This window comes from Panthera leo, chromosome B2 (assembly GCF_018350215.1).
Source record: "Panthera leo isolate Ple1 chromosome B2, P.leo_Ple1_pat1.1, whole genome shotgun sequence".
NCBI classification, from domain to species: Eukaryota; Metazoa; Chordata; class Mammalia; order Carnivora; family Felidae; genus Panthera; species Panthera leo.
The window spans coordinates 72,622,518-72,648,358 of record NC_056683.1 but is presented as its reverse complement, the minus strand read 5'-3'; the positions used below and the strand labels follow the sequence as shown (position 1 = coordinate 72,648,358).

General features: G+C 36.1%; 1 long non-coding RNA gene across 1 annotated transcript in view; it reads left to right on the top strand.

Annotated features, from left to right (window-relative positions):
- LOC122220128 overlaps nucleotides 1–25,841 on the top strand; it is a 221,820-nt gene that overhangs the window by 94,666 nt on the left and 101,313 nt on the right. Inside the window, exon 3 of the long non-coding RNA XR_006202689.1 lies at nucleotides 9,821–9,906. This is a non-coding gene — a long non-coding RNA (uncharacterized LOC122220128). The remainder of the gene's footprint in view (nucleotides 1–9,820; nucleotides 9,907–25,841) is intronic.

Genomic DNA, 25,841 nt, shown 5'->3' with positions numbered 1-25,841 from the left:
GTCTATGAGATAAAACCCCTCCTCCAGCTCTGCACTGGCAGTGAGGAGCCTGCTTAAGATTCTCTTTCTCCTTCTCTCTGCCCTGCCCCACTCTCTCTTTCTGTCTCAAATAAATAAACAAACATTTTTTAAAAAATGATATGTGAATGTTAAAGACCTATTTCATGCTTTCTTGTCTAAGCATTAACAGGCTGGAGAGAAAAACAGGGATATATATATATTATATCTATATATCTATAGATATAGATCTATAGATATATAGATATATATAAATGTTTATTTATTTATTTTGAGGGGGAGTTTTGGGGAAGAGCAGAGAGAAAGGGAGAGAGAGAATCCCAAGCAGGCTTCAAGCTCAGTGCAGAGCTTGATGCAAAGCTCCATCTCATGACTGTGAGATCGTGACCTGAACGGAAATCAAGAGTCAGGTGCTTGACCAACTGCGCCACCCAGGCACCAGTGTGATATTTGTATTTGGAAATGTCAAACCTTTATTTGGAAGCCCATATGTGTCAGGTTTTAAACTTTTTTTTTTTTTTTTAACTCCCCTTACCCTCTACACAGACCGTTGAGACTGTTTAACTCTACAGATTTACACTTGTCCGTCAGTCTGCTGATGAAAGGATTAGGTCTATCAGGATGGTTGGCCTCAGAAAGAGAGTACCTTGTCCTGACTGATGAAATCAGACACATTGTTGGCCGGCGTCCCATTATTTCCTCTAGCATTAGGAGTTGTTTCAGGCTGATTTTGCAGTTTTTTGTATACTTTACCAAAAAATGGAAAGAAAACCTGGGGTGTTATAAGAAAGTCTGAAAATTTTCCTGGATGAGAAAATTTTAGCATCAAATCATTAGTTAAAAAAAATCTTCCTGCATGTGGTCTAGGTTTTTTCTCCCCATTCTTCTCACCAGTCACTAGAATGTTGTTTAAGAAGAATAACTGGCTAGGCCATCAAAATGAGAATCAAGGTGGCATTTGTCTGACCTTTTTGGCAGGATATGCTGTCCTCACACATTAACTCTGCAATAACAGAATTTTGCGTTTTCCCCCTTTTCCTGCCATGGAACAACCCCAAAGGAAAACTGAGAAAGATTCCACTTGGATAAGTCCTGAGTTAAGTATTTCAACTGGATAGGGCTCACTTCTCCTTCCTTGCTGTTCCTCAATTTTTTAATTTTATTTTGTCACAGTATAGTGAATAATGCCATATGATAATTAATTAAGATTCATCCATTTTTGCCAACTCACTTCTTTAGTCAATACATTGGGGACTTAAAAAGCTATCAAAATATAGTCAAATAAGCTTAGAACTCCAACTATCAGATTGAAACGTTAATCACTAATTGTTCAGTATATTCACACCGGCATCCACATGTGAACACACACACACACACACACACACGTGAAAATAGCAAATATAGAGTGAGCTGTAGAAAAATAATTTGTAGGAATTTTTTTAATGATAGAAAAAACGTGGCTGCAATGTTCAACACCAGATTAAGCTTTAAAATTAAGGAAGTTGAAATTGGAAATCATATAAAATTAATACTTTCACATTGCTTTCAAATTTATATAGTATACATAGTTTTTCATATTTAAAAGATTTAAATTATAAGCACAGAAATACCTCATCTGTGATGATCTAGGATCATAAACAAGTAAGATACAAGTTTTGATCTGTATTTAACATTACATCTTCATAAGAATATTTTTTTACAAATGGAGCAAGAAGAAACATCTATAAAAAGAAAATATTTTGGTATTCAAATTTTACAGCAGTCATTTGTTTAACTAAAAAAGGAAGAGAAAAGGGAAAAATAAAGGGATGGAAGAAGGACTTGAGAAAGAAGGGGAAAGAGAAAGAACTAAGAAGTGGAAGAAGAGGAAAAAGAGGAGGAAGCGGAGAAGGAGGAAAAGAAGGGGTTTGGGGAAGAGAAGGGGAGGAGGAGGAGCTAATGAAGGATTTTTCCAATCCTGTGCCGTGATGACCTTTCATAATTTGTCATTCATAGTATGTCATCCTGAGTTAAACTTGGCATCACAGTTTAGAGATATACAATTAAATACAAAACAAAACACAACAAAAATATTTTAGTGATTTGGTAAGTATTAAAATTCCGGGGCTATATTTTCTTCATTATGGAAATAATTCTGTGTGCCTTGGACATCCCCAAATAATTCAGCAATTTATGGATTTAATAAATAAGATAAAATCTGAATACTCTAAATGCTTCTCAGCCACAGGAAACATACTCTACCTTGGGTTTGAATATATGTGGAAATGTAGCCATGTAGCATTATTTATGGTGTTATATTTTTTAGGTTGTTAGGACATTATTAAAATCAGATCTGGAATTTTTAAGCTATATAATGCTTGCTATCTGTTGGTTTCAGGAAAAAAATAATCACTACTTTTTCCCATCTCATTTAAAATATAGTAGAGTCAAACTGCAGAAACTAAGCTAAACCAGAAATGCATTGTATAGCAGTCACCTTTTGCATTCGAGAAAAACTCTATTTTTTGCAGCCCTGAACAATTGTTAAAAAAGTCATGTGTTGCCTGTCAGGTCTCAGATGTAGATTCAGCTGAATACTTGCATTTAAAATAATTAGCTTAGATGGCATTCGTTTCCATACTAATGGGCCTTTAGTCCCATTAGCAAAGATCAGGTGGACAGTTTCAATTCAGCAAAAATCTTTCATTTATAAAATTAAACAAGAATTTCAAAAATATGAGGTGCCAGTGACCATCAAAAGTACACTTTGAAAGCAGTGGTGTTGGGCTACAGCCTGATTCTTCTGTTTGAAGCTATAATTATCCTAGTCATTGAGAAATGAAGATTCTTGTACTATCTATTCTGAAAGATGCATTGTAAGGACTGCTTAGTCCTGGTCAAATACGAAATTTAGATGAGCATAAAATAGACTTCTTTCTTAATTATGTAGATTTTCTGGTTAGTGACAAACCCTCAGAGGTGCAAAGATGCACTAAAATCTTTTTTATGTTTTTTTTTAAACCAATTATCTTTTCTTTATACCAATTCATTAAATTTGTATCTTAAATGTTTCCACTGTGTTGTGATTTCGAAAATAAATCTGGAGACTTATCATATCTTACTTGCAGACAAAAGTTTTTTTAAACACATTATTTCACTTAATTTTTCCCTAATAATATATTTGCACTTGATATTATTATTGATTAAAAGGTACTAAATTAACAAAAATATTTAGTTTCCTTAATTTAAACTGAGGTAACATTTAGTAATTCAGATAAGAGAATAAAATATGTGATGTAGAAAGAGGTTAATTAATAGTATTTTAACATTGGAAGGGACCTCAGAGGTCATTTAAGTTCTTTCTCAAATCAGGGAGCTTCACAACAGTAGGCCTAAGTTTATTCATCCCCTGGTTGCTTACTTTCAGGGATGGAGAACTCATTTCTTCATGAGACAAGCATTTACATTATTGAAACTGTTATCTATCTTCTTGCATCTCCTACCTATTGGTCATATTTTCCTTTTGAAACATTGGGGAAAATAAGTCTATTCCTCTCTACACATGATACCTCCCAATATTTAAAAATTCTATTCTGTTTGGGGCGCCTGGGTGGCTCAGTTGGTTGAGTGACCGACTTCAGCTCAGGTCATGATCTCACAGTCTGTGAGTTCGAGCCCCGCGTCGGGCTCTGAGCTGATGGCTCAGAGCCTGGAGCCTGCTTCCGATTCTGTGTCTTCCTCTCTCTCTGCCCCTCCCCCACTCATGCTCTGTCTCTCTCTGTCTCAGAAATAAATAAACCTTAAAAAAAATTCTATTCTGTTCTTAATTAGATCTTCCCTTCTCTAGTTTTCCAACCACTCTTTTATGGCACGATATTCAGACCAGATTCTAAACTATCCCACTTAAATTATTCTAAATTCTCTCTACTCTGTCCTGTACCATGACATCTAAGACTTCATTCGGTATTCTGGATGTTGTCTGACTAGGACCAAATACATTGATGGAGAAAATCTCAATCTATTTGAGCAATATTTTCTCTCTCAATGCAACATATAAACATATAGTTGGCATATTGGAGAAAAGGGTTGGTGGTGGTGGCTGTTGTTCAGTGACATCATCTTTGGTTTGGTTGCTGCAGTCTGTGGTCAGCTAAAGCACTCTGATCTTTTTCAAGTCAATTGCTGTCAGACAGTCTTTTTCATTCTGTTTTGTGTGCTCCTTATTTTTGTTGCTATTGTTGTTTTTAATCTCCAAGCAGGAATTGAGTGTTGATCTTGTTAAAGTGGCAAAATTTTGATTCTGTCAAGGCCAGTTTGAATCTTAATTTTGTTCTCTTCTGTGTAACTATCATGCATATGCTTGGAGCTCTGCCAGTTTGATAAATAAACCGTCTTTCTTTTCACAAAATCTGTGGATATAGAAAGTTAGACATGACAGAATCAGGAAAAACCATAGAATTCTACATGTCCTTAGAAGTCTTGTGGCATATTATGAAAGATCCTTTTCTAGTCACTGATTAGCACACCTGAGTATGGTCATTCAAAGCTAAGCTATCACCTGTGAGGAACTTCATCAAATAGCTTTAAAATCAAGCAGCAGAGTGAAAGGTGATATAGACAGCATGGAGGTTAAGGGTACCAAGCTCAGGCCCCAAAGTGCCAGGGTTTGAACTTGGGCTCTGGCTCTTGCCAGTTATTTGAGCTTGCCTTTATTACTTACCTTCTCTGGATTCAATTTCCTCATCTCTAAAGAAGAGTGATGATGATAATGAAGAAGAAGAAAGAGGAGGAGTAGGTGGTGGAGGAGGAATAAGAGGAGGTTGAGAGGAATAAGAAACAAACCATACATAGGGTTGTTATAAGGATTAAATTAGTAAATATATCTAACATACTAAGGAAAATACCTGACATATAATAAACACAAAATTGTGACTAAAATTAACCTTACATTTCATAGCATTGTTTAGACCTATCAGCTTTTGTGAAACATACTCTTACCAATCATTGATTTAATTTTTTCAAAAGTAGTAAACCTTAGGATTAATAATTTATTCCAAAAATTTATCTAAAATAAAAATTAAGCCTACTATTGATCATTTAAAATTTTTTTTAATGTTTATTTTTGAGAAAGAAAGACAGAGCACGAGTGGGGGAGGGGCAGAGAGAGAGGAAGACACAGAATCCCAAGCAGGTTCCAGGCTCTGAGTTGTCAGCACAGAGCCCCAATGTGGGGTTCAAACTCATGAACTGTGAGATCATGACCTGAGCCAAAGTTGGACATTTAATCGACTGTGCCCACTCAGGAGCCCTGTTAATTTTAAAGACTTTTTTTTTAAAGTTTATTTATTTTTGACAGGGAGAGAGAGGTAGAGCATGAGTGGGGGAGGGGCAGAAAGAGGGAGACACAGAATCTGAAGCAGGCTCCAGGCTCCAAGCTGTTAGCACAGAACCCGACTCGGGACTCGAAGTCACAGTCCGGACCGTGAGATCATGACCTGACCCGAAGTCGGACACTCAGTTGACTGAGCCACCCAGGTGCCCCAGGAGCCCTGTTAATTTTAAAATGCAACTTTTCCATTTTTTTAGAGTACATAACATGATGTAAAAGTGTTTTATATATTCTTTTAAAGGCTTATAAGAAGATGAAAATTTTAAGTGATATTATTCTTTTGTATATATTTGAGACTATATTAGTAAAATATATGATTTTAAATGTAAAAAAAGAAAGTATGCTTAATCTTGATTATAGTATATTAGAAAGAAAACTTCACTCTTTTTTAAAATTTTTTAATGTTTGTTTCTGAGAGAGAGAGAGAGAGAGAGAGAGAGAGAGAGAGAGAGAATGAGTGGGGGAGGGGCAGAGAGAGAGGGAGACACCGAATCGAAAACAGCCTCCAGGCTCTGAGCTATCAGCACAGAACCCGCCACTGGGCTCGAACTCATGAACTATGAGATCATGACCCGAGCTGAAGTCGGACGCCCAACAGACTGAGCCACCCAGGCACCCCAACTTTACTGCTTCTTGAACACAACTATCTGGTATTAAAACTGAGACATGCATACCCAATAGTTTTAGATTTTTCAGTTTAAGATTATTATCTCCTTAATTCACATTATTTCACCATAATATTATCAATTCCAAAGTAACCTTTGCTTAAAAATACTGCCTGAATGAACTTTAGGAAGAAAGCTGGCATTAGAAAGCTTCTTTTGAAAGATTTATGAAAACCCCCAGCACTTCTGGGTAATTTTGTGAACAAGAAGAGTGCACTGTTCTTGTTGGAAAGTGCTTGGATTAAATGCAAGTAACAGATTACTTGGAGTCAAAACCAAAACTTTCTTATGTGGTATGAATTCAGCCTACAATGACAGAGGTCAGCAGATGTCAGACTCAGCTGAGCAGACAGTTGCTCCTTTCTTGGAGTGTAGCAAGGAGGTACCGATCTCACACTCTATCTGTTGCTTTGTTGCTTGCTTTTGAAAGCCAGCAGAAGGTACCAGAATAGTTTTTTGCCTTCCTTTTTCCTCTTCTTCCCCAATCCAAGTAATCCAGATACCTAAAATGGCAATCCCCAAATCTCCAAACCTAAAATGATACCATGTATAAGTATTGTCATAATTTTGCTATCATTTATTTCTTGTGTGGAATGAATAGGGTACTTTGATATGCTCTTTACTTACCTCTTTGGTTGTCAAATGACTTATCTTAAAATGGTTATCTTGTGATAGCTTCATCTCAAATGTTTATGCTGTGATGACAGAGTTAAAGCCAAATACCATCTTCTTTTTATTTTTTATGTTTTAGAGAGAGAGAGAGAGAGAGAGAGAGAGCATGAGGGCAGAGGGAGGGAGGGAGAGAGAGAGAGAGAGAGAGAATCTTAAGCAGGCTCCATGCTCAGCACAGAGCCTGACGTGGGGCTCAATTCCATGACCCTGGGATTATGACCTGAGCTGAAATCAAGAGTTGGATGCACAACCCACTGAGCCACCCAGGCACCCCCAAATACCATCTTCTTAATCATTATTAACCAAGAAGAGCTATAGAGAACATTCATCTGTCAGATCTGCAGACTCTCAACCTTGGGTGGAAAGCTACAGAGGCATAGAGGTAGCTTACCAGCTAGTTTACGTTAAAACTGCCAACACTGATGCCTAGCTCTCAATTCTAAACTGCACAGGAATGTTAAAATTAAATTTCCATGACTACTGTATTTTCAATAGTGAATTTTCCTTATCTTAGTTCTCTATCATCTTGAACTCATTTCCCCTCATATTTGCAATTCAAATAGGTAGAATGAAGGGCACTGCAGGTATAATGAGATAAGGAATAGGGTGAATAGGAAAAGAATCTGTGGGTAGATATGACTATTGACTTTTAGCCATGTAATTGATTTAAAGACTAACAATAGAAGCCAAAAAACAAAAGTGTTCTCTTCAATAAAGTATCTGCTTTTATGTTAGAATTTATGGAATTCTTCACCTAGATATCTTTAGTGTAGTTGGTATTACTAGTCTTATCTTGATACGTCTTTCTTATACTGTGCTGAGGTAGGTCAAGGGCAATTCACAGGTGGGAACACATCAGAGCACTGTAAACAAAACTTAAAAATGAAAGTAAAGAGTATAAGTTTTGGACCCACATCTAGGCAGCCTCATGTGCATGCCTAACTCAGCCAGCTTCCTGGTGAGATTGAATAGTTCTTATCCTTATTAATAGTCTCAGCTTTTTTCCTTCTCTCTTTTCTCTCTAAAACAAGTATAAGTCCTACTTCTCAGGATCTTGATGAAGATTTAATTAACTGGCATATGTAAAATTTCTAAAATCACTAGATACTTCATAAATGTGTCTTGCCTTCCTCTGATGCCCTGATATTTTTGGTAAAGTTATACTGAATACTTATTAATTAAAATTACATTTTCATTTTATTACAGTGTATGCTAAACATTTAACCTTTGGTTTAGGAAGTATATATTTCATCTTACAATATGAAAATCTACATGAAACAAATGTTGCTGGTTCAGAGTTAATGCTGGGCACTTTCAAGCTGAGAGTAACAATTTTAATAATAATGAACTCTAAGATAAAAATTCCAAAACTATATTATCTCGGTTATGTGTATTTACACAGAAAGAAACCTTTTCTTTTCTTTTTTTTGTTTTTTTTTTTTTACATTTCCTACTGATAATGAGGGAAAACTACTTAAAATTCATATCAATAAGAAAATGCTATAATGAAAGTGTTAATAAAAACTAACAGTAGAATTAACAGTAGAATACGGTTGTGTATTTTTTTCTTTCACCAAAAGACATTTGATTTTTCATGTCAATACATTGACTTACTTTAAAATGGCTCAGAAAATAACAACTTAAACTACAATTATTTGAGGTTTAACTTAAAATTTGTTAGCTGAAATAAATACAAATCCCTTATTATAGTTGCATTATAACAATGTGTATGGTACCAAGAAAACATGATTTTTTTGTTTCTACTGAAAAATATATCCATCACATCTCAGATAATCCAATAAGTGCAACCAGATTGAAACATTGTCAGAACACCAAGATTTAAAATTAGAAATGGGAAAAACTAGTTTAGAAGTCATTGAATATCTTTAACCAAGGGTTGATGGAAAATAAGGAGGAGCACATGAAGTCCCAAATGATAAAATTACTATTTGTTCCTTTATAATTACTCCTCACTGGATGTCCTACCATTAAAGTAACTGGGATCCAAAGTATTACAGAATTATTTTGCATAAAATGAAAAGAATTTCATATCCATAAATTTGTCGAAAAGTCAGTAATGACTTTAATTTGGTTTAACAGATTCTTTTGTACATGGTGTGATAGAATTAACAGCTTTTTTCACTTTTGTCTTTTGGAGAAAAAAAGGAAAAGAAAACAGCATTCTTTTATTTTTTTAAATAATGATCTTAAGTGGTTGGTACCTAGAATAAAATGAGCCTAACTTACTTCTTACAAACAACTTCCCCGATAATTTCTTATGAAATTCAAATTACTGAAAAAGTTATTTAATGGAAGAAATGGGGTTTTGAAAACATTTAGAGCATTTTGAACATTATTTTTAAAGAAGTTGTTATCCTTTTGCTTAAATTCCAGTTCGTTTTTGGAGAGAAACACATTGATCTCTCAACCACACCATACTTGGAGTCTGTAGTTACAAACCCCTGTCCTTCACCCTGCTATACAACAGTTTAATCTTAATGAAATAGTTACATTTCATTAAGTAAAGCTTTATATCAATATTTTGGAACATGAGTTCCTTTTTCATGAAAATAATAGCCATTAAATTCCCAGTTTAGGTCAACAACCTCTCTGGAACCAGTGCTATATAGTGAGACTATAAACACCCAAGGCTGTAGAAGCTTCCTCAAGAGCAGAAATACAGGATGAAGGGATGCACTGGGAGGGTGGGGTCACAAGTGGCAAAGATGATGAAACAGAAACCAGATTCAGTAAAGCATTAGAGACAGTAATGCTGCCTAACAGTTAACAAATATTTACTCTCATAGGTACTACTTCTTATGACTCTATGTACTTTACATATTCTAAAATATTTAATCATTATAAAATTCCTATGAAGAAGATGACATTACTGTGCCTATGGTCCAGGGGAGGAAACTGAGGCATATAGTAGTTAAAAAACTTACTCAAGTTTACATGTCTATAAAGTAGTAGGACTAGAATTCAGATCGCGATAGCCTGGTGCCAAAATTCCTGCTCTTAACCACTCCACCCTAATGCCTCTTGGCATTATAGCAAGTACCATGATCACAGTGTCTTCTCTCTTTCATCTCTCTAGAGTCACCAGAAGTATGCTGACCCACACCTCTGCAGTTTCTCAAGACAGCAGTCATTCCTCACTTGTTCTTAACTGGAGAACTTAAGGTATGTTTTTTTTTTATGTGGGATGAGGGCAATTCTCTTTGTGCCAATTTCTGTGTAGGTCAAGTATGGAAGTAATCTCATATTAATATATACACATATACACACATATGCATACATACATGCATATATGTACATACATATACATGCGTGTACATATATGTATATGTATATAATGCATATATATGAAACACCTTAATAAAAATAGTATTATTTGGTGTTTACTATGTGTGAAACATATGACTTAAGTGGATAACCTTCTCTTAATAAATTGACTCAAAACTGTTTTATAAATACTTTTACCTTGTGTTATTCTTTCAATCACTTCAATTAGTCACAAGCTTTGCCATCTGAAAGTTACCATGTCAGATTTTGTGAATCCATGTAATACGATGAATGTGGCCTAGTTTCTGCCTTCAAGAAGTCTACACTGTATTTCTCAAGATAAAACTTCTAAACAAATACATATTGGGCAGAAGGTAATGAGTTTTGTAAGAAATATACACATTAACTATTATAAGACTTTTATAGAATAGAGACATTCTTTCCACATAAAAATACAAAGCAAAGATTTCACAGAGATGATGAAATTTGACGTGGGCCCTAAGTAATTTTGGAAAGGATTTTGATGGACTTTGTATATAACCAGGACCTCTACTTTCAGAAACTTACTCCATGAATTTGAGCAAAAGAGTAACTTGCTAGAAGGATATTGAGAAGCAGTGATCTCTAGGAATGCTAGAGAATCATGCTACAGTGCAATACAGCCAGATGTAAGACCTCCCAATCATGCTTTGAGAATGAGCTCCTGTTCATGCCACAGTATACTACTGTCACAGCAACCTTGGGAACACTTTCTTGCTATAACAACCTCTGCCACCAGAGAAAATTCCTCCTGGTTCTTCTTTTTTGCATCGATATTCACAGATTAAAAAAGCAGGGACTATCACGAGTGTCCATATTCATGCTACAAAGGAAAAGAAGAGCAACTATCTGGCATCTTTCCAGTGAGAGGATGGCTGAGCACCTTGCCAAGATTCCCAGGGGGTTCAGATGCCCTATGATCTAAAGAGTGGCCACAGTTAGTCAAAGGTGGAGGGAGAATAGAAGAGTATTCCCTGAAGCACAAAAGGCATCAGAGAAAGCATCAATATAAAGCTGCCTGCAGTGTCGCCGGAGAAATGAGCATCATGTGGTATTTCTGCAGTGTAAGAGTCCATGGAAAGGGTTGGAAGAAGTGATGGGAAAGCAGAAAAGACTAGAATGGAAACTAGGTCAGATTATAGACCTTGTTAATTATCAAGCAAAGGAATTTAGTGTTTTTTTAAAAATCTGTAATGGGGAGTCATGGAGGCTTTGAGCGGGGGAGGGGGGAGATTTGGCTTGGCACATGTAAGCCTTATTGAAAAAGAGAAATTTATTTGACACCTGGTTCTTTTTGATGCTAATTTCTGCTGTTAGGATTTGCTTTGTGAAATGCTTTAGTCTGAATTTCTAACAAGATAACTTGGAGATTTCATCTTCTTCCAATATGATTTTGATTTTGAATAATACATGAGAAAGAATGACATAAAATCATTTTCATATCCCATGTCTCATGAGATATTTTAAAAAAGTCCTCATAGCAAGTGACATTTCAAAGAATTTGGCTGGTTTGAGTATTAGCAGATGCCCCCCACCCAAAGTATGACCTAAAAGGGCATTTCATCAACTGCTATAAATTATAGTTTTCATGGGTCTTTGGTCTCTTGGAAAATCACTTTGCTATATCATTTTTTCTTTCTTCTCCTCTTCCCTTTTTTCTACCATTAAATTAAATTTGAATATGACCACTGTGCACTGTTGCTGAGCTTTAGTTTATTATCCATTTAAAACATCTGTTCTTCTTTAATTTATGTGTTATTTTACTTCATAAAAAGATTTTGGAGGGAAATATCCAAAGCAAGTCATATCTCAGGTTAGTAAAAAAAGAAACGGAGGGGACAGGTTAGAATGGGGACAAGAAGAAAACATGCTAAGCCCGAGGGAAAGGTAGTTTCTGTGATGCTGCTTCACATTGACGCAACTTGCTTGAATTTAAGGCAGAAAGAGAAACAGTGAAAGAGATTATCACCACAGTTGAGCTTCATAGTGTTGAAGGAACATTTTCTAAGCACTAAAATCTCAAATGTGTGACTTTATGCAAGGCACGTGGAGTGGTTTAAAGAGCAATCTCATCAACATTTTAAAAAATACAGAAGCAAATTTCACAGGATTAGTTATTGAAAGTTCATTTTTCCGTGATATTTAGAAATAAACAACTTCTAGATATTTGTAAACAAGATCAGTTCTGGGAAATGAATACATGTATGGAGATGTAATTTGAAAATATTTGTATGAAGGAAGCAAAAACGAGCCTGAGAAAATATGCTGTAGAGGGTCCATAGGTAAGATGTTAGCTTTTTCATTCCTTCCTTCCTTTTTCATTTCTGACTCTTATTCATTTCTTCTGTTAGTAGTTATACATTTATACTATTGGAACTATTTCTGATTAATAAGAAAACCATGGTGTCATTAACACATATGAAAGACTTAATCTATTGATCGTGGCCAAAGGAAAATGCTTTTAATCATAGACAAGTATTTTGGAGAGGAATTTCCTATCTCTTTAACTAGCTTATGATTGCTTTTATCCCTTAATATACCACAGCACATGTGGTAGGCACTTATATTTTCGAAATAAATGACTATGTTTTAACTGTCATTAACCATAATATGTTTTTAAGTTTTGTCTATAGGATACTTTTCTCATTTGCTTCATCAGATCTAATTCAGTTATAAAATAGCTATAAATTAGAGTGGTCTAAATGTATTTTCTTGAGATTATCAAATAGGATGTTTTCCACATTAACAATCATGGCCCCACTTGATTTCACTTGATGCTAAAAGCACTGTTGCATTGATGGAGATTAAGTTGCTAGATGATAGAGTTCCTCAATACAGGAGTCCTTTCCTGTTAACTTTTACTTTCCTGTGGCAAAATGAACAAAGACAAACATGGAAATAGTAATTTGGCTGTACTTTTTCAAGAGAAAGATCATTTCCAAGGCTTAGATAAATGGCACATGTCACCAGTCCTATGCTATATTTAATGTTTAATTCCAAATGAAAGTTCATATCTTTCTAACTGTAAGCATTAGACCTATAACAAATCTCAATTATGATTATGTTGCCTTTTCATTGGTTTTTTTACTTCTTTGGATATTTTCTCTAAGTGACTTATTTCACTAACTTAAGCCCAGAGCAACTTCCTGTTTATAAAGAACTTAATGGAACAAAAATGGTCACTTAGGTTTAGGGATTTATTGTCTTAGGATGGTGACCAAATAAATTAAGCTTCAGTGGCATTGCAAAAGGAATTAATGTCCACTGAAGTTTTTAAAAATAGTTTACATATTTTAATCAAAGCAAGCTTCACTTTGAATTTAAACAATTTTAAATTAGTGCAAATCTAATTATACAATCCATATTGTAAAGACACTTAACTGACAGAACCACCCAGGTGTCCCTAGGTTTAACCCTTTTGTGTAGTGACAGTCCCTGGAATGTGCCTGTAGGGACTGTAGAAGATTATGTTGTTTATCTATTAAAATTTCCAACACTATCCTGTACCACTTTTAGGATTCTAAATACACATACACACACACACACTTATATTATATATAAATTATTATTATTATAAATTATACATAATATATTGTAATATATATTGCAAATATTAATATGCAATATATTAAATGTTATATAATATATTTTATAATATATATTATATAAAAATATATATTATATAATAAAATATTTAAATATATTTTTAAAAATATATATTTATATTTTTATATATTTTATATATATTTCACTGAAGTTTCCATTAGTGATCTCTCTACCAATATATATATATTGAAATTTGAAAGCTGGTCATGAAATGAAGCTTCATGTGGTCTGTTTACTAGCTCATAAAATACTAATGACTATCTTACACCTAATAGTCTCTTAGTGTTTATGCATTTACTAGAGCCTGAGGCCTTTCTATGACATAGACTTTAAATACACAATTAGTTGAGACCATTCCAGTAAATAGAATCATTGTAATTGTTAACCTCTATACATTCTATGTATTCATGTGGACAGAGGACCATCACAGATTGGCACCTGAAAAGTGTTAACAGTAAAATTGCCTTTCATGTTGACTGTATCACCCTAAATATCCTTGTGTTTCTGCTGAAAATCCATCTCTTTAGAAGTGCTACTGTGTGTGTGTGTGTGTGTGTGTGTGTATTTAGAATCCTAAAAGTGGTACAGGATAGTGTTGGAAATTCTAACAGGTAACCAACAGGATCTTCTACAGTCCCTACAGGCACATTCCAGGGGCTGCCACGATATAAAAAGGTTAACCCTAGGGGCACCTGGGTGGCTCTGTTGGTTAAGTGTCGACTCTTTAAAAAAAAAATTAATGTTTATTTATTTTTGAGAGAGAGAGAGAGACAGAGTGTGAGCAGGAGAGGGGCAGAGAGAGAGGGAGACACAGAATCTGAAGTGGACTTCTGTCTGAGCTGTCAGCACAGAGCCCGACGTAAGTGTCTGACTCTTGATCTTGGCTTCGGTCATGATCTCACCATTTGTGGATTCGAGTCCTGCATCAGGCTCTGCACTGCCAGCATGGAGCCAGCTTGGGATTCTGTCTTTCTTCTCTCTGCCCCTACCCTGCTTGCTTTCACTGTCAAAATAGATAAATAACCTTTAAAAAAAGGATAATCCTAGAATAAGCTGGCCTAGATGCTTTAGCAGACAAAATTCAGGAGATGGGAGCTGAGTGTTTTCCAAGTAGTATTTCTGTTATGGTGTCCAAGAAACTGCTGGCCAGTTAGTAGTGGGAAGGAAATCAGAGTAGATATCTATCAGAAAATGTCCAGGAACAGTTAGGAAGGGAGGAGAATTAAACCAGGATGATTTCAATGTCAGGGTGGGTTTAGAGGGAATATCATCAAGGGGTATGACCTCCAAATTCAGAATTCAGGTTCTTACAAGGGCTAATAGGCCAGATGGACGATTAGGACTCTGAAGGCAAGGCTCTCAAAACCTGTCTTACCTGTTTTCAAAGTGGCCTGACCCAAGGTACCTGGTCTGGAGAGCCAGGTCAGACACCTGGGAAGCTGACAGTTTATGAGTGAAGAATGCAATTTTAAAACAATCTGTTCTTTGAATGCCTTCATGGGAGATGATTGATGGTTGCTTTACTGATTGTGGGGATCAGGTCATTCCTAGTTTCAGGGCTCCCTCTACTTTCAACTAATTATCAGCTCAATTGTGCCTTTCTTATAAAGATGGCATTCACCATTTTTCTCAAACAGAAGATAAGTGAGTTTAAACCACGTTTCCCTTTGGTAGAGTATAATGTTTCAGTGACAGCAAGGATTTTTTTTTAACATTTATTTATTTTGAGAGAGAGTGCATGTGCGCGACGGGAAGGAGGTGGGGAGGAGGAACAGAAAGAGAGGAGAGAGAATCCCAAGCAGGCTTTGCATTGTCAGCTCAGAGCTCGAAAAGGGCTGATCATGACCTGAGCTGAGACCAAGAGTTGGACGCTCAACTGACTGAGCCACCCAGGTGCCCCAGTAACATCAAGGATTTTTAATTTTCATTCCCATGAAAGATTTTCTCACTGAAGTTTCCGTTAGTGATCTCTCTACCAGTTATGTGCCTGCTCACCACTATTTATTTCTGCTGTACCTACGATATATTTTCTAGGCTCAACAACAAGTCCCATCTATGTCAGCTATGCCATTGCTACCAAATTGCTCCACTAATGTGATGTCCAGAGTGACCACAATGCTGCTCTGCCAGGGTGGGCAGCTCTGCTAAAACCTAGAAAGTGCTGATGGAGAAGAGGGGAGACACTGCCATGAGTCAGGAGGAGGCAGCATGCATGGCTTTTTTTTGGATCTGCACTGTGCCATAATGCCATACCACCACCCTCTGCCACCACTGAGCTTGGGACACTACTCTGTTACATATGCTTGTTCTGATACCACTAAGAGACTGTTTTGCAGACCCTAACTCTGTATGTCTTTCAAGTTTTATGCAAAGAGGTTCCTTCCTTTAAAAAAAATCCAATTTTACAGATGAAAAGTGTATAATTTGAGGAATTTGCCAATGGCCATATAATATAGAAGTGATAGAGATATGATTTACAACCAGCCATCTGAATTAAGAGTGTCTATGCTTGAACAATTATGCTACTTAGTTCCAGGTAATCTGTAACTGAACTGAGCTACTCCATGGAAGTTTCTTCTCTTACAATGATTTATTTCAGTCCCTCATTAAAATAGATTCCTATTAAACCAGACCCACTTTAAAATATCCAGAAATACCCAACGAGGGCTTGATTTCAATAATTCCAGTATACGAATATTGGAAAATATTTATTGCCACTCCATTTTGGGCCTCTGTCTATTGTGCATTCCTGCAAGAGGATCATACTTCCTGCCCTTTGATGTCTGTCTTTGTTCACGTGACCAGCTTTGGCCAATGAAATTTAATAGAATTTGTTTGAGCTATTTCACAGCAGAAGTTTGAAGAGTCATCTCTATTTTCTCTCTATTTCAAGACCAGAATGTACAGGTAGAATTTACAGCCTGGATCCCAGCATGAAAAAGATGTGGACCAGAGCTGAAATTGACTGAAAAAAGACATGAGGGAGGAAAGAAACTTTGATTTTGTAAGGACTTTGAGATTGTTTATCATCAAGCATAACTTAGCTTAAGTTGGCTGAGAGAGGAGTCAACACAATCTTAGATCCCTGGGAAGGTCACTTGCTGCCTAGGTCTCTTCTGGGTCTGATAAAGGATCATTCTTCAGAGACACAATCATCCTCTCTCTGAAGATATGGCTTCATTCTTCATTCATTCATTACTCAGGTAAACGTAATAGGAAAGAGCAACTGACTTGGTTGTGGTACAGGGAAGTAGAGGAAGAAGTCAAAGGTGCCGTCCATGTTTGCATGAGATGTTCAATTACTAATTTGCCTTCTCCACCCTGCTCCTTCTTGGTCAAGTCCACCACAGTTGGATTTTCAATGATGTTGATTCATCCTTGAAAACTTCGTGTTAACAGATCTTTGACCATAAAGTATGTAAGAACTAGATAAACCTAGATCTGCAAATTGCTAGCTTTGTCATCTTAAGAATGTTAACTATCATTCAGACCCTCAAGATTTTCTTTTTTTTTTTTTTTTAATTTTTTTCAACGTTTATTTATTTTTGGGACAGAGAGAGACAGAGCATGAACGGGGGAGGGGTAGAGAGAGAGGGAGACACAGAATCGGAAACAGGCTCCAGGCTCTGAGCCATCAGCCCAGAGCCTGACGCGGGGCTCGAACTCACGGACCGCGAGATCGTGACCTGGCTGAAGTCGGACGCCCAACCGACTGCGCCACCCAGGCGCCCCCAGATCCTCAAGATTTTCAATGTGGACTACTGCAATAACCATTTTCCTTGTCTTCATTTCAGCTCCCTCTAGTCCCTCTCACTCTTGCCAAGTTTGTCTTTGTAAATAACATATCTGTTTATATCACTTACTTGCTTAACATCCTTCAATAAGTACTTATTGCCTACTAGACAAATCCTAAATTCTTTGACAAGGCACACAAAACTTCCATGAACTGGCCCCTACCTACACCTTCAATTTTATGTCTTGATGTTCCTTACCTGAACTTTGTGTTCTAGAAATGTTGAACTATTTGCATTTCCCTAGATGAGACCAGGGTTTTCTGTCTTCCATCTCCAAACCTCAATATATGCTGCCCCCTCTGGCTTGTCTGCCCATCCACTCAAAACTCTTGCCTTCCTGACCTTCAAGTCTGTAATCTCAGCCAGAACTGCTTCAAGCATGTGGAAAAACCTTTCTTATTTCCCATTAGTTAGTGTATATAGGATTGTGCTTTCTTAAACACGGGGGGGGGGGGGGGGGGGGGGATCCAAGATTTAAGTATGAGATTAGGGATGGCCTTTGCACAATGAAAAGAGGCAGTCTAGACTTCTCTTTTCAGACAAGTAATGTTCCATGAGGTTCAATTAAACTCCTTAGTGTCTTACATTTAGTACAATATATTTCTCTAACTAACTTTGTGATGCATATTTCTATCAAAGACTTCAAGCAGAAGGGAGCTGATACTGTGACTGTTATAGACCTGGGATGAAGTCATTCTTAATGTCACCTAAACACACAATAAACTGTTTTGTAATTCATGATTTGCAGGCTTTCCCTCAATTGTAAACTGTGATGAGCTTCAAGATATTAAACAGGATCTTTTTTTCATCTTTGGAACTCTAGTGCCTAACTGATTATAGGTTATTTATAAATATTTTATTTTGATTTATCTCCAGAATAGAGTAAAAATCAGATTTGACTAATATTTACTGGATTCTGCTTACTAGACACACTGTATTAGGCACTTTGGCATGTTATTTTTACAGAATTTTTAGAAATTCTATTCTTATTTTTATTTTATAGCAAAAGAAACAGAATCTTTAGAGTATAAATTATACAAAATCACATAATAAAAAAAGAGCCAGAATTGGAACTCAGGCCTCTCTGGGTCTGTGTTTTGTTATTTTTACCATATTAGAGTCTGACTTTATTACTGAAAAAGACTACTCACACAAATACCTTATGACCTAATCTCTAAAAGGAAGAAAAAAATTAACAGTTCAAAGTATTTTTCAAGTTTTTTAAAATAAATTTGAAACATCAGATTTTCAAGTTAATGCTCAAATCATACATTCAAAGAAACCTCAAGAATTAAAACAGCCTCTCAGGAAATACTACTTGAATATTTATAAATTCCATGGCTGAGCCCCAAGCAGAAGGCAGGAGGACAGGATCATCACTTAATGGGCTGGCTCCTGCCTACATACTCAGCAGTAATTGTCCCTGTGGTATCAGCACAGGTAAAGCTCCCTAGCCTTCATTTTCACCATGGAGTAGCACTTGGTTACATGTCAGAAATCTAAAATACTCAAAAAGATACGTTAGCTCCCCCATTGCTCTCTTTCCATCTGTCCTTCGTGATTTCTGTATGCTTAGGAGGTGGCTTCCTACATGCGAACCTGAAAGCATTCATAGGTGACTGTCATTCAATATACCCTGAATGGGGGACCTCTGTGAGACCTCCTCAGTGCTCCAGTGTGTCTTGCTGTAGGCCTGAGAACCAAGTAGCCACAGACAACTCTGTCAGCAGTAAAGTCAGTCACTTGGGTCATGCTGCGCAAGGGGTTCGAGAGGATCAACACAAAAGAGCCTGGGCTGTAAAAGAAAGATACTGGCTTTGGGGTTTGACAGATTCAGCTTTTACCTCTGCACTGCCACCCATTCATTATGTGACTGTGAGGAAATGCCCAGAAGGCTCATTCCTAGACAAGATGGAGGCTCAGTGCACTGGAGACAACAGAAACACTGATTGTATCGCAGTATTGATTCACACATATTTTTCTCTGATGGAATTTTCATAGTAGGTAGAAGGTCTACCAACAAGGAAAAGATTACTTAGTGGTCTTTCCTAAAGGCAATGATTGAAGGTTAAATGAACAGTGTCAAGAAGGGCAAGAATGTTGAAACTCATTAGGAAAAAAAAAAAAAAAAGAATAGAAGCTTAACATTTTGTGCTTTATAGGAAATCAAAGACTATAAACCAGGCACTATGACAATAAGACAGCAAAAGTCTTCATAAATTTTGTAGACTGTCCCAATTTGTTCATTTAGTTATTACTTTTTTACCTTCTCCATTATTATTCACATGTAAGCCTTTAAAATCTGAAAAGGAAGTGGAGAACACAAAAAGAAAGAGGGGAATCAGAAATGTTACATCTTACCATTTCAACACAGTCAGACTTGGAAGAAACATATCTTTTGCAATTGAGACATCTACAGAGAGGAGAAGAGAAGGGGATGAATTCCCTAAGACCCATGGAACAGAAAGAAAAGAAAGAAAAGGAACTAAGAAATAACGAGGCTCATGTGAGACAACCAGGCATTTCTCCTGGAGGATAACTTGCCATCTTTAAGCCTCACTTCTCCCTTTTTTAAAATGGGAATAGTCACTGCTCTGTCACAGTGTTTCCTTGATGTTTATTGGATAACATATGTTGCACCTAGAATTTTTCCTGTCACATAATAATTCAGAGCAGAATTGGGTTTGGTACAGTTAGCAAATATTAGTCCCCTTCTCTACAGTAAGTGTTTATTTCTTTATTTGCTTATCTGTGGTGATATTTACTTATTTTAAAGCTCAGGTCCTAGTGGAGTCTTGTGACTTTGTCTTTCTTTCAAAGGAAGCACAGTAACTGGATGGACTGTCTCTGTGGATTTGCTCTTATATGACTCTTTCTCAAGACCTCATATACAGCCATATCCCTCAAGATTCTTAGTAAAGAAATGAAATTCTTTAAGAAGTACCTGTACCAGTCTCTCTCTTCTGCAAGACCAGTGCAAGGGGACAAATGGAAGCTCGTATATCTTATACCTAAACACTTAAATTCATAAACAGCCAAAAAAATATTTTATAAATTATATTCTACTTTCTCCCCTTGAGAAAATATCCTCATAATAACAAAATGCATTAAGCAATGATTTTTACCTGATTAAAACTAATCAAAATACTTCAGACTACTGAATTTAATTTTTATTGCACATGTCTGAATGTCTTGTTGATATACTAATATTCTAATGAGTAACTTCAAAAAGACAAACATAATCATAATTTATCATACATTTGTTTATAACAGTTATTTTTATTGCCTTCATTTTAGCAAAATCACTAATTGTGCTGGTCAAAATCAAGATTTCTATATAATTTATGTTCTACTAATAGTAATGCCTAATTAGGCATCCATTACTAAATTTTAGATAATTTTGTTTAAAGAGCTTTAGTTTGGAGAATCTGCCTTGTTGAGACAGAAGCAACTAGATTTGTCAAAAGCCATACTTAAAGCCGTACTCAAATTTGAAATGAACAAAAAATTCTAGATATCACTTTAAGATATCACTTCAAAACACAATAATCAGGGTCATATGTGATAAATGGTTGGTAAGCAGAAGTGTTATGAGATATTTTGATTTCATCACATAACTTTCTATATTTGACTTCCATAAGTACTTAAAGCACTATCTCCATCCATACATAATCAGTATTACACTTCACATATGTTTTCAAGGTTTAATGTATACATAAATATATAAAAATACATGTACAAATGCATACATAAAATTTTAGAGTAACATGAATTATTTGATATCACAGATTTTTCTTAATTGCCATTTGTAAAATTATGCCAATTTGTGAGTATCTCTGGAGCAACAGATTAGAAAATAAAGCAAGAAATGGATGTTTGCCACTACTAGAAAGATACACTTCTTCATGCAAGAAACCACATTCATGCAGTTGAAAAGAAAGGATTTGACCAGTTAATGAATTTGTCTTTTCTCTTACTTGTGCGCTCTGCTCATCTTCTGCCCTGAAGCAGCGTCGGCATCTGAGGTTTTCAGTGACTCAATCCACAAACTTCCAGCTCATTCAGACACAGGTACTTGTCTGAATGGTGCTAGTCATAAGACGAGATATTTAGGGTTGTGGGTCATAGTATATTAGTACCGGTGCTGGGTCCTGAGTGACAGAGAACCCATGGGCATCTCAATAAATTTATTTTCTGTGTGTTTGTGATGTGTGGGGCTTTCTACAGTAGTGATTCCAAGATGAGGATCCTGTGGAGAACAGTGTTATAGTGTTAATAAAGTGGTCAAATTAGCTCATTGAGGAAGTGATGGGGCCAAAAGTTATGAATAGATGGAGTGTGCCATGTGGCTATATGAAGGAAGAGAATTGGAGGCTGAGGGAATGGCCAGAGCAAAAGCTGTGAAGCTGGAAGTGTGACAGCTGTGTTGATGGTTTGGCATGGATTCCAGTATGGCTGAAGTTTATGTGAAAGAGAGTGGTAGGAGAGGGGAGGCCACTGGAGGGTTCAAATCAGAAGGTTGATAGGATTTTATTTATGTATGACATCAGCAGGCAGAGTCATCTTCCTAAAGCACAGCTCTGATCATCTCCCCTCTTCTCCAACCTTTAATAATTCCCTACTACTTAAAAAATAAATGTATAAATGTTCATTCTTTCTAGGCTACCTCTTAGTCCAGTCCATATGCATTGAGATTTTGTTAACTAACTATGTGGGAATGTGTTTCATTGTTCCAAAGAGTATATGAATCATGTTATTGTGTTTATTCCTTTAAAGGTAATTTGCCTTAGACACCATAAACTTGTATAATACCATTGCTGAGAAACAAGTATTATGCAGTTATTTCAATAGAAGTTGAGTGCTTGGAAAACACAAGACCATTAGTTATTTAACATACTGAGAGATGGTAGCTAAATGACACCCAAAGTGATAGAAAGTTTGTTTCTGGTGAGGAATAAAGTGCACAATTCAACTAACGAGAAAAATACCACAAAAGAACAAGGTTATAAAAACTCAAATTGTCAGAGGGAAAGAGCAAATATAGTATCAAAATAATGAGATAGTTCTTACAGGCAGCAATATCTACTTCCACCAAACTGAAAACTTTCAGCCAAATACAGCAAGATACTGTTAGAATTTTAGTATTTTTATGAATAGATGGTTTAAACTATTTTGGATGCATTAGCTGCCTAACATTTCAACTGAGAGATATTCTCTAACATTTCACTCAACATTAACACACTTAGAAGTAGAAACACCACTTTCACTTGGATGTGGTTATTGTGAAGGCTGAGAGAAAGAAGCATAACTGAATATGAAGTATAGAATAGGTAATCAACCATTGTTTAGTCTATTACTAGTCTATTAAGACAGTTCTGAGTAATGGTATACAGCAATTATTTATTTTCGCCATATAGCTTCCCATTATCTACATATTCTCTCTTGCCTTTTTCCCTTGTCCTTGTCCCCCAGAGCCTTCAGGGTTTTAACCCTTCTCCTCTCCCTGGGGTCTTGAGTCTCAGGGTCAATAATTTCCATTTGGAACTGGAGGTCCATGAGGAGAATGGGGATTGGATGGAACTAGTAATATTTCAGATCCTTCTGCATGAGAGTGAAATATTTACAAAACAAGCATATGTCTTCCTTGTTAATATTGACTAGCTATCATGGCATAATTACAATGTATAATTATGCTAATTAAGTCATCCTTGCTTTTCTCCATTGTAGTAAACAGATTCAGTTCTATTATTTTAGCATTGCACAGGTTGGGACTTTAGAAGGGATATAGAAAAGGACCCCACACCAGGATGAGAAGAAAAATGTATTCAACTACATGTCTTATTAAATGCCATAGTGATTACGCAAAAAATAATTTGCAGTCCCTTTTGGGTAGAGAAAAAATAGCTATGAGAACTTACAGCCATTACTTTATATATTTTAATATGGCTTTAAAATATTCTAATTGGTAATATTGAAACCATCAAATTGACTAGAAGGTTATCTTCACTTTGTGTTTAAATGTAGCCTTTCCCTGAAATACATAGACGTTAAGAAATAGAAAATTGGGGCGCCTGGGTGGCTCAGACGGTTGAGCATCCGACTTCGGCTCAGGTCATGATCTCACAATTCTCAAGTTGTGGCCCCGGGTCGGTCTCTGTGCTGACAGCTCGGAGCCTGGAGCCTGCTTCCGATTCTGTGTCTCCCTCTTTCTCTGCCCCTCCCCTGCTCATGCTCTGTCTCTCTCTCTCTGTCTCAAAAATAAATAAAACATTAAAAAAAAATAGAAAATAACTTCTAGTAATCACAAGGACTGAAGCAGTTCTGAATTGCTCACCACAAAGTCATCTTAAGAAAACGACTTCTATGGAATTGCTTTAAGAATGTGAAATCACATACTGAAATAATTCACTCTTTTCCAAAGAAGAATATACTTTGTATTTTGTTTAACACACCATGGCGCTTTATATAAAGTGATGTACTAGGAAGATATGATGAAATGAGCAATGAAGCTAAAAGTAGGGCTCTTAGATTCTCCTCCCCTTGCTACCATCACTCTCCTCTACATCCTTCAGGTTGCAGGTCACTCTCAACACATCAGCTCCTTACACTGAAACTGAACAGGTTGGATTAAGGCATTGTTTTCTTGGGTTAGTATTTGGAAATTTAGGTTTCCACATAAGAGTCCCAGAATGGTGAATAGTGGGGTATGGGAGGAGTGGCAGGTTGAATAGTGGATTCAATCCCCATGTCAAAAAGGTAGCTCCACTTTATCTTTTTATTTTTGGACTTCAGTTATGATTTTTTTTTTGGAAAAAAAAATTCCCCATTAAAACTGCTTACAAACCACAATTCTCTTTAAACTTTAAATTTAGTTTACATCTGTCTTTATTAATTAGCATACAGTGTTGATGTGTGATAGACATAAACTTTGTGAAGGTAGAACAAGTGAAGGCAGGCAGTAAAAAACCATTTCAATATAAATGAAGAATGAGTCCTTTAAAATATAGTTTTTCTAAGAATTTTATTCCATAAAATGTTTTCATGATCAAATAAATTTAGAAAATGCTGTAAATCTCCTTGAGATTTGCAGTGTACATTAACTGATTAAAGACACTGGTAAGTCTTTTATATTTTGTTCAACCCAGAGTTCCCCGGTCTTATTAGATGACAGAACTTCATTTTAGCGTATCTGTTACTCATTTATGGAAACATGCTGCCATAGGGAAATAGAAGTGAGGCAGAAAGAAGATACTTTATTTTCCACTGTCTCTGTAGCCAATACTTGGTGAAATCATCCAGAACATTAGTGAGCTTTACATTCACTTATTTTCTGACATAGACGTCTTGGGTTCTTGCTACAGCATCTATGCCAAATACTGCCTGACATACTGACACAGAAGCTTCCAGTATTGGTTAAAGATGACTTAATGCAGAATCCACTATACAGGACTATAGATTGAAGAAATAATTGTGAGTTTCTTTTCATGTCATGTCTTTTTAATAATAGAAATGGAATCCATTTACAGACAGGAAAAATACTTAGTTGCCATAAGAATGATATGCGTTCCTTAATAAAGAAAAATCAAAGTCTTCAGATAAGAAAATTCCACTAATTAGTGGTTTCACAAACTACTGATTGGTCTTCTGAACTTAAAAATATTAAATGCATTTAGCTATTAGTCTAATCGTGTGTTATTTTAATCAAGATTTTTCTTGCATCTGTAGTGAGCAACAGCATTATTTAAAAGAATTTTTTTTAATGTTTATTTATTTTTGAGACAGACAGAGTCAGAGCATGAACAGGTGAAGGTCAGAGAGAGAGAGACACAGAATCTGAAGCAGGCTCCAGGTTCCGAGCTGTCAGCACAGAGCCTGACGCGGGGCTCGAACTCATGGACTATGAGATCATGACCTGAGCCAAAGTCGGATGCTTAACCAACTGAGCCACCCAGGTGCCCCACAACAGCATTATTTTATGTAAACTAACATAAATTACTGTGATTGTGAATTGAATTATTCTACTGTAGCAAAAGAGGTAGAAATGAATCAATTGCCAGTTCAAGAAATCACAAATGTTATCTCTTTGAAGTTCCACCATTTTGTCTAGTAGTAAATATCCAAACAAGAATAATATTTAAAAATATTAAAAATTTTAGATAAACTGTTCAGATTATAGGAAGAGATAGTAAAAGATATTAGATTTTTCCTATCATAACTTATGGAAGAAATTATTGTTTTTTCAAAAAAAAAATTAACGTTTATTCATTTTTGAGAGATGGAGAGAGAGTGTGAGCTGGGGAGAGGCAGAGAGAGAGGGGACAGAGGATCCCAAGCAGGCTCCGTGCTGATAGCAGCAAGCCCAATGCAGGGCTCAAACTCATGAACCATAAGATT